This window comes from Diabrotica undecimpunctata, chromosome 10 (assembly GCF_040954645.1).
Source record: "Diabrotica undecimpunctata isolate CICGRU chromosome 10, icDiaUnde3, whole genome shotgun sequence".
In the NCBI taxonomy this organism is placed as follows: domain Eukaryota; kingdom Metazoa; phylum Arthropoda; class Insecta; order Coleoptera; family Chrysomelidae; genus Diabrotica; species Diabrotica undecimpunctata.
The window spans coordinates 28,076,845-28,085,393 of record NC_092812.1 but is presented as its reverse complement, the minus strand read 5'-3'; positions in this window follow the sequence as shown (position 1 = coordinate 28,085,393).

Genomic DNA, 8,549 nt, shown 5'->3' with positions numbered 1-8,549 from the left:
AGGCAAACACCAGTAGGAAGAAGGTCAAAGTGAAGACCCAAACTCAGATACATGGAACAAGATCTGAAAACACTTAAGATTACCAACTGGAAAAACAAAGCAAGGAACAGAACAGAATGGCGGAAAATCCTAGAACAAGCCAGGACCCAGAAAGGGTTGTCGAGCTAGTGATGATGATGATCTGGTCTTGTCGGTCAATACCAGACATATTTTTATTATATCTTATAACAGGCTCTGATTTCATTACGTGCTGACCTCTTCTTGTTGTAAGGTATTTTGACATTATCTTGTTAAAAAGTAAACGTCTCTCTTACCTTTCCATTTGTCAACTAATACCCCTTTTTGCAGTCAATTCGAAGAGTTCCTGTGCAGTAAGTTGAAAATTCAAACAAATTTTTGTATAAATCAAAGCTATTGTAAAAATTATCCATATAAACGCAATGGCCTACATTTAGTTTCCCTTCTAAAAGGTGCAAAACCACTTTGTTGGCATGTCCCTTTCCACCTGAATCGTCAAACATTTCAGAATAAACTAAAAATTTTAAAATTAGACTATTTGGTTCGGTCAACATATACAACTTGATTCCATATTTATGCTTTTTGTTTTTTAAGTATTGTCTAAAATTAAGTCGTCCTCTGTGTAATACCATTGACTCATTCAAGTTCAAATTACTACCAGGATAATAAACTTCTTCCATTCTTTTATTAAAAAAGTTTATCATCAATCTAATTTTATATATTCTGTCTTCAAGTACTTGTTCTCCCACTTCTGGATTTTTACTAAAATGCAAAAAAGCACTATGACCATAAAACTCTTCAGGTCCATGAAAGTCGAAAAAATTGCATAAGCAAAAAGAGTATGTTTCTTTTTCCAATAATCCTTAATCCTAGGCAATGAAATGTGACCCATATGTAAAACCAATCCTAAAAAATCTAGCAGTTCTTCGGGAGTTAAAATTTTCCAAGCGAAAATTCTAGAATGTGTCGCTCTTACATTAAACAAGAAAACGTACTCGGCCTACCTGTTAGTCTCATCACATATTTGCTGCAAATATCCATCTGTAAGTAGCATTCGAAAAAAGTGAACTGGATTATTATCGGAAAATTTGGTGTAGTGTTATCGAAAAGATAATACCTATTTTTATTACATAATACATAAAGGAAAATATATACTAATCTTAATAAACATAGACAAATTGCCAAGAGGGGTTAGTTTACTTTTTTATATTTTTAATATAATATATTTTGTTTGTAATAAATAAAGTGAGGTTATCATTTTAGTGTAAAAGATAGTCAGGCATCACGTAATGGTAATAATTGCACAGATAAAAGCCGTGACTTAAAATCTTTATCTCAGAGTTTGAATAACATTAAATTCGGAGAAACGGAACCATTTGAAGACAGTGGATCTGAATAAGTAGTGTCTACCGATGACACTGATGAAAGTGACCAATTTCACCTTTAGCAAAAATCCACCTTTCGTCTAAGTACAAAATAAAGCGTCTTTTTTTTAAAAATTGTTTCTTAAAAACTCGATTTTATTATGAACGACACTAGAACTTTCACACAAAGCTTTTCTATTGTCTTTCATTTTGAACCTAAACAGAATCTGTTTGAAAACTCTCCAGTCTTACCCTGTAAATTTCGAATGTATTTCTGTATATCAAAAATATATATCCAAGAAAGAAGCTGATTATGTTTTAATCTGATCACTTATATTGACGGCCATCTTGGTAATCTTTCAGCGACAGTATTCCGCTGGACAAGGACAAGGATTTTTTTTGGAAAACCTTGACGTTCCCGGGTCTTTCGATTTCTTTGGACTTTTCAAGGCACTCTTTTATAAATTCACCTTCAGCAAATGGTTTGAATGTTTTACGATCACAACAGTATGTAATTCGCTTGAATAACAGATTCATTCTCTTGTTTTGGACGTGTAAACAGATAGGCCAGTAAAAGAAAAAAAACCGTACTGATTTTGCTTTGTTTTTTTATTTACAATAATAAAAAGTGAAAAATTTATTTTTGTCTATTAATACATTTTAGAGAAAATGATGTTAATAAATGTTGTACATCTTAAAAAGTTCTTTAATTTGTGAGTTTCTCAATTAAAATACATACTTGAAAAAGGGCTGACTTTTTAACTTGAAAACATTTATATTAACTTTGATATTTTTTGTGTCATGCGCTTGTAAGTAGGCTGAAAAGATGGTGAAAAAACGGAATATTTAAAAAAAGAACCTATGGCCAATAGACAAGATGACAATTTTTTTTCTTAAAATCTTCAAGATCCATTTTATAGACGGCATATACCGAGGAGATTAAATGTAGATTATTTATATAAATATATAATAATAATTATTAATTCTTCTTGTAAAGTATAATAATACCCGTTTCAAAATTTGTTTAAAACCGTTTATTCAGAAAGTAAAAACTTCCTAAAAAATAAGTCGTTTCATATTTTAATTTAAATAAACACATTTAGAGTATTAATTTATAATTAATATTATAAATTTATCCATCATCATCCACATTTATATAAATAATATACATTAATTATAAAAATTTAAATACTTTTTACGAAATAATAGTAAAATTCTTCCTTTTTTCACATTCTTTTTTATGAAAAAAAAATTATTTATTTTTTCGGGATGTTCCGATTTTTCATGAAGGTAAAATTAACCAGTTGTTATTATTTCCTCGAGCTACCTCAGTGTAAAAAAATGAATATTCTGCGTGCCATAAAAGCCGAGATATTGCAATTTCTCGGACAGCTCCCCCTCCACTTAATATAGCAACCCTAAATAAGTTGGCGGTAGTTTACCAATATGATCTCTTTAACAGGTTATAAATTTTTATAATCCTTCTCTGTATATGCCATCTATAAATTGGATCATAAAATGTAGATCTTCACTTATAATCTGTTAAATTTTTAGATCTTAATGTTAATAAACAATGGAAATATGATTTAAAAAATGATGCTATTTTGGTTCCTATTGGTCATAGAAGGTTCTTTCTTTTAAAGATTGTGTGTACAAGTTTAAATAAAATCGCTCTCAGGAATAAACAAAGTGAATAACTTACAAAAGTATTTGATCGATCTAGCTGAGATTTAGCACACTTGAATAATTCATTAATTACCGTAATTTTAAGTAGTTGTCATTATTCATATCATTATGTCATGTCACATGTCATTATTCAAAAAACAAAGTTATTACCATTTTTATGTTACTGCAAAATAATGTTTTTTTCAATTATCTCGGTCAATTGTGTATGTATTGTAATTTTGAAGCTCACATATTAAAGAACTTTTTGAGATCTACAACTTTTATTTGAACCATTTTCCTCTAAAATGTTTATGAAAAGTTTTATAGCCAAAAAATATTATCTTTACTTTTTATGAGTGTTAAAAAAAGAAAGCAAAATCAGATGTACGACTTCAAAACTTTTCACCAGCTATCACTCATATTTTTTAAACCTGTATAAGATTTTATACCGGTTTAAGAAGAAAGAGAGTGTCATTGTTGAAGAATTTAAGGGACTGGTTTAAATGCAGTTCTATAGAACTCTTCAGAGCAGCAGTAGAAAAAGTAAAGATAATAATGATGATATCCAACCTCCGATTGGGAGACGGTACTTAAAGAAGAAGATTTTAACGTGAAATCGATGATATTTTCACCTATTGACTGGGGTAATAAGTTATTGATTTTTTTTAACCGTGATTTTAACCCTTAACTTTTAATTTCTAATCATGCCTGTATGCTAATGCTCGTTAAAACTTAGTTTTATGACAATCATAGTGCAGTGCAGTGGTATATATATAATTTTGGAACAGCGACTATACTATTAGACAATTATGTCTTTTATTACATACAATTATGAATGATTTTAAGAAATATCTTCAGCAAATGGCTCATTAACAAGATTGTTCGGTGATCGGAACATTTTTTGCGTTTTGTTTTTTAGGTATCGTGATGAATGTAAACTGTAAACATTCTTGAGGTCTAAAACAACACCAGTGTTGTATAATTATAGCGTTTAAGTGGTGTAATAAGCAATTCTCGTTTATTTATTTGAAATAATCACTTTTGTCTATAAATTCAACTTTTATAGGTCTTGTTTTTTAGTGAACTTTTTTCGTAAAATTCCTCATCCCTCAGAAAACGTTTTTTCGTTGACATTTTGCACACATTTTTATATAATTGTAGATCAAGCTTGACCTACATTTAACAGATTTTGACGTGTAGAAATCATTTCGCGAAGTTCTGTATTATACTTTTGCGATACGCATTATTTTTTTGTCCCTGGACGGTAAAAAAGTATTAATATCAATAACCTCAGTTGAGAGCGAAGATAACTCACGGATAATAATAGTATAAGCGATATAATTCCGTCCAGTCTGACGGCAATCCACGTAGATTCGGTGTTTATTTCACGTGGTGTTCGCATTTTCATTCAATGTTTTGTTTAGTTTAGTTATAATTTAAAAATTTCAATTGCTGCGCGCTTGAAAGTTAAAAAAGAGGGGACTGGGTCTCGTCACTTCGCTGGCGGTACATACAAATATTAACAGCTGAAAGGTCGAAACAAATGATTTCTTGATGTTTAACACGTTAACTGCCGATATATTCTTGGTAGATTTTCTCCGATTTTTAGCTAGGGAAAATAAGATTTTTCTCGGAGCTGTGAAAAATCCTGGAATCTCACTTTTTTTAGTTATTATAGGCTTATATATATTTAAACAACAATAGATGCCCAAAAAGTGACCCTAGGGGTATTTAACAGATCGTAATCCATTCTTTGAGACTTCAACTTTAAGATATACTAAAAAATTCAATATTTTGTCAAAATTGTTATTAGAAAACCCGTTTGAAAAAGAGTTGACTTTTAGATTATAAAGATTTCTAATATATTTGATATTTTTTATGTCACGGACTTGTAAGCCGGCTCACTGAAAAGATGGTGAAAAAACACAATTTAAAAAAAGAACCTTCTATGAGCAATAGAAACCAAAATTGCATTTTTTTCTTAAAATCATATTTCTATGGTTTATTAACATTAACACATTGTATGCCACGTCGCTCATATATGAGATACACGATACATAGATATTTTGCCAGGAGCGACGTAGCTTATTTTTGATATACAAGTACAAGTATGACTTACTCTCTGGCCGTGGATATCAAATATGAAACTCTACAGCCTGTATTTTAAATGACGAATCGTGAGCGTGGCCCCTGGGGAAAGTTATTTATGAAACTTACACAAAATATTCTCAAACATAAAGTTTTTTTAAAATGCAACAGAAAAAAACATGGAAAGTTAATGTTTTTCATTGAAACATGTAATACACATTTGCAGCTGTTCCGGACAGTTGTTACAATAATTGTATCTTAATTTTGCTTTAGATTTAGCAACTACACGTCCTCATCCTTTTTGAATTTTTGCGTAACAGATCGAACACCTACGGCGGATTTTTTTTTTCCATCTTCTCCGACTCTTACAAGTAAATAATGATAATCTTTGAGTTTCTCTGGCAACCGCTATTTTGCCAAACCAACAATATCAAGTAGCTCTGTTTTCAAGATGTCTCGAAAAGCTTCTTATTCCATTTTACGCCTTTTGAAGCGTATTATCAGAAGATGTCATCTGATCTAACAAATCGATCCCAGCTTTTCCTTTATTGTAAGCCAGAATTGAAAGTGGTTTCTCTTCTGACTTTCGGGATTTTCTTCACTGGAACTGGCTCCTCTATATTAGTAGTTACTTCGTGGAGGTCTTCGAAATTTTCGGATTCCATCTGGTTTTCCAGGTGATAAGGCAAATCGCTACCACTTGTTGATGCTTGTACATTGGTAGTACCGGAGGTGCTAGCTATAACATCGTTTGGTTCCTTGGTTTCACCTGACGATTCCATTGTAATCGTGGGGCGAACTGGGTCATAATTCGGGCAAGCTTTGTTGACAGCAACCTAACATCTCGCGTGTCTCTCGATTTCAAAACTACTCTTCCGTTTTCTTCCTCACAGAATCCCTTTTTATCTTTTTTTGAAGGACATCTTTTGGAACATTTTTCTTATTTGCTCTCAGGGTTCCTACATGTCCACGTGTATCCTCCGGTTGAACATAGCTTAAATATCTTGTGGGCCTTATTTGATATATATTTTCTACAAATTAGGCGCCCTTTCCATGGGACAAGAGTTTCTTTGACTATGTTTGGAGCGTATCTAAAATGTGCAAATGCTGAGATAGCGGTAAACGGGTCCCGAAAGTCGGGTATTTATCCTCTAAATAGACAGTGTTTTTCGGACGCCGTTTCATTATAGAAAGGCAAAGAGAGAGAAGTCCACCGTCTCAAAGAAAGCCCGAGGAATTAAAAAAGTTTATGGAAAGAACACCAGAAAAACAGAGAAACTACATTTTTGGAAAATTTGCAAGAGAGAGGGCCGCTTTAGGCAACAAATGGAGCAGATATAATCAAGAATGTAAGACCTGAAGAGATCAGTCCATTTCCATCATGTAGTGGAACAGAAAAGGGTACATCACGAAATGTAGATCTAATAAGAAAGGAAGACAAGGTTCAAGTTATGTGATCACCAGCACACCATATAAGAACGAACTCGAAATTAGCATAAAAGAGAAGGAAATGAAGGAGACATTACAAAAGAACAAAAGATTGGAAAAAAGTGCAAGGCAGCCTAAAAATAAGGGCAAAGCTACATTAGAAAATAACAAATCAATCAAGTGGAAAGTTCGAGACTCGATTCGAGATACTAGTGATGATGACGCAAAATATATGTTTTGCATCTTGTCAACGATGTGCGCATGAGATTGTACCAATAGTTCTAAAAGAAACACGTATACAGATATGCAATTTTTGTTTGTAAAAACAAATGTTGATTTAATTTTTCATTATAGTATAAATAAATGAAATTTATGTTTCTAATGTTTGTATTTTTTGTTTCTACTTAAATTACTATCCGAAATTAAGACACTAGGGTGTCCGAAATTAGGCAACCAATTTTTAATACGTCTAATTTGCACATTTTTTAAATTTTTTATTTTATGCTATCCCTTCCTAACAAACATTCTAATTGTTTCGATTTACCATGTATGAACCTGCTCCTTGACTCAACACGTGAAAATATACAATTGTTCAAAATCTGTTAAGCAAAAACAGGAAGTTACCCGAAATTAGGCGCCTTTCTTCTACAACAAAAATTTTAAATTAAAAGACCTACAAAATTATTATATTACAGAAAATTAAAAACCTATTAGTCGAGTTCATATGGAAGAAAATACGTGGTAACTTGACCCTATTATTGCCGAAATCGTTAAAGACGGCATAACAAATAACATTGTATTTAAATATTGGTCACATTCCGAGAAAACAGTAACTGTGAAATTAAAATACGGATTTGGATTTATTACTTTTTAACGAATCAATATTTTTAAAGTAACAATGTATTTCCTAATAAGTATTTGAGTAATTTTCGAACAAGTAATTAATTACTGATTAAACTAACATGACGACAATAAAATTGACCGATCGTATCGCACCATACCAAAGGTGGGATTACCTAGGGTTTATAAACTCCAAAAATAACAATATTATCTTCGATTTAAGTTTAATCTCATATCTGCTGGCTCTACTTAACATAAAATTGATTTATTTTCTATAAAACTACTCACAAATATACATATTGCGTTGGATCACCTGTACCAATAATTTAGAGGTTGCATATACAGTATGATGCAAATGTATGGAATAAATTCATTATTTCAGAAACAGAAGACTTTTAAAAAAATCTTAAAACACGTCAATTTTAATTTTTGAATGGCCATCAACTGCTATACATGTGTTGGAGATTACGTCATCAGTGTCGGCGTAATGACATAATCGACGATTTTTTTAAATACAAACCAAGGTCACGTCACAGCTCATTTGAAAGGTCTCCTTATTGTCTTTGCAACGATATAATCATTTGAATATTTATTTCTACAGGATTAACCAAAACTGTTGGTTTTTAATACAATTAACTTACAATAAATGTTTACTTAAATACAATTAAATTACAACAAATGTTCAAATTGCCGACCTTCAGCAATAATACAATGTGAAAGATGGACAATAAATTCTTTCCTAACGTTTTCGATGACTTCAGACTTTATTTCTGCAATTTCCGTTCTGATGCGCTCCTTCAACTCTTCTACATTATTCGGTTGATCTTGATACACTCTGCTCTTTAAATATCCCCACAAAAAAGTCTAACGGAGTCAAATCTGGAGACCTTGGTGGCTATTCGAAGGGCCCTTTCTACCTATCCACCTACCTGGGAAAACGTTATTAAGGTAATTTCGTATCTCAACGCCGTAGTGTGGGGGAGTCCCATCATGTTGGTACTACAAATCATTTCTATTTGGAAATAGCTGATTCAGCTGTGGCAACAGATAATCCTGAAGAAATTCTAGATAACGAGAAGCAGTTAAGTTTTCCTCAAAAAAATATGGCCCTACAATTTGATTGTTTATATAGCCGGTCCGAACATT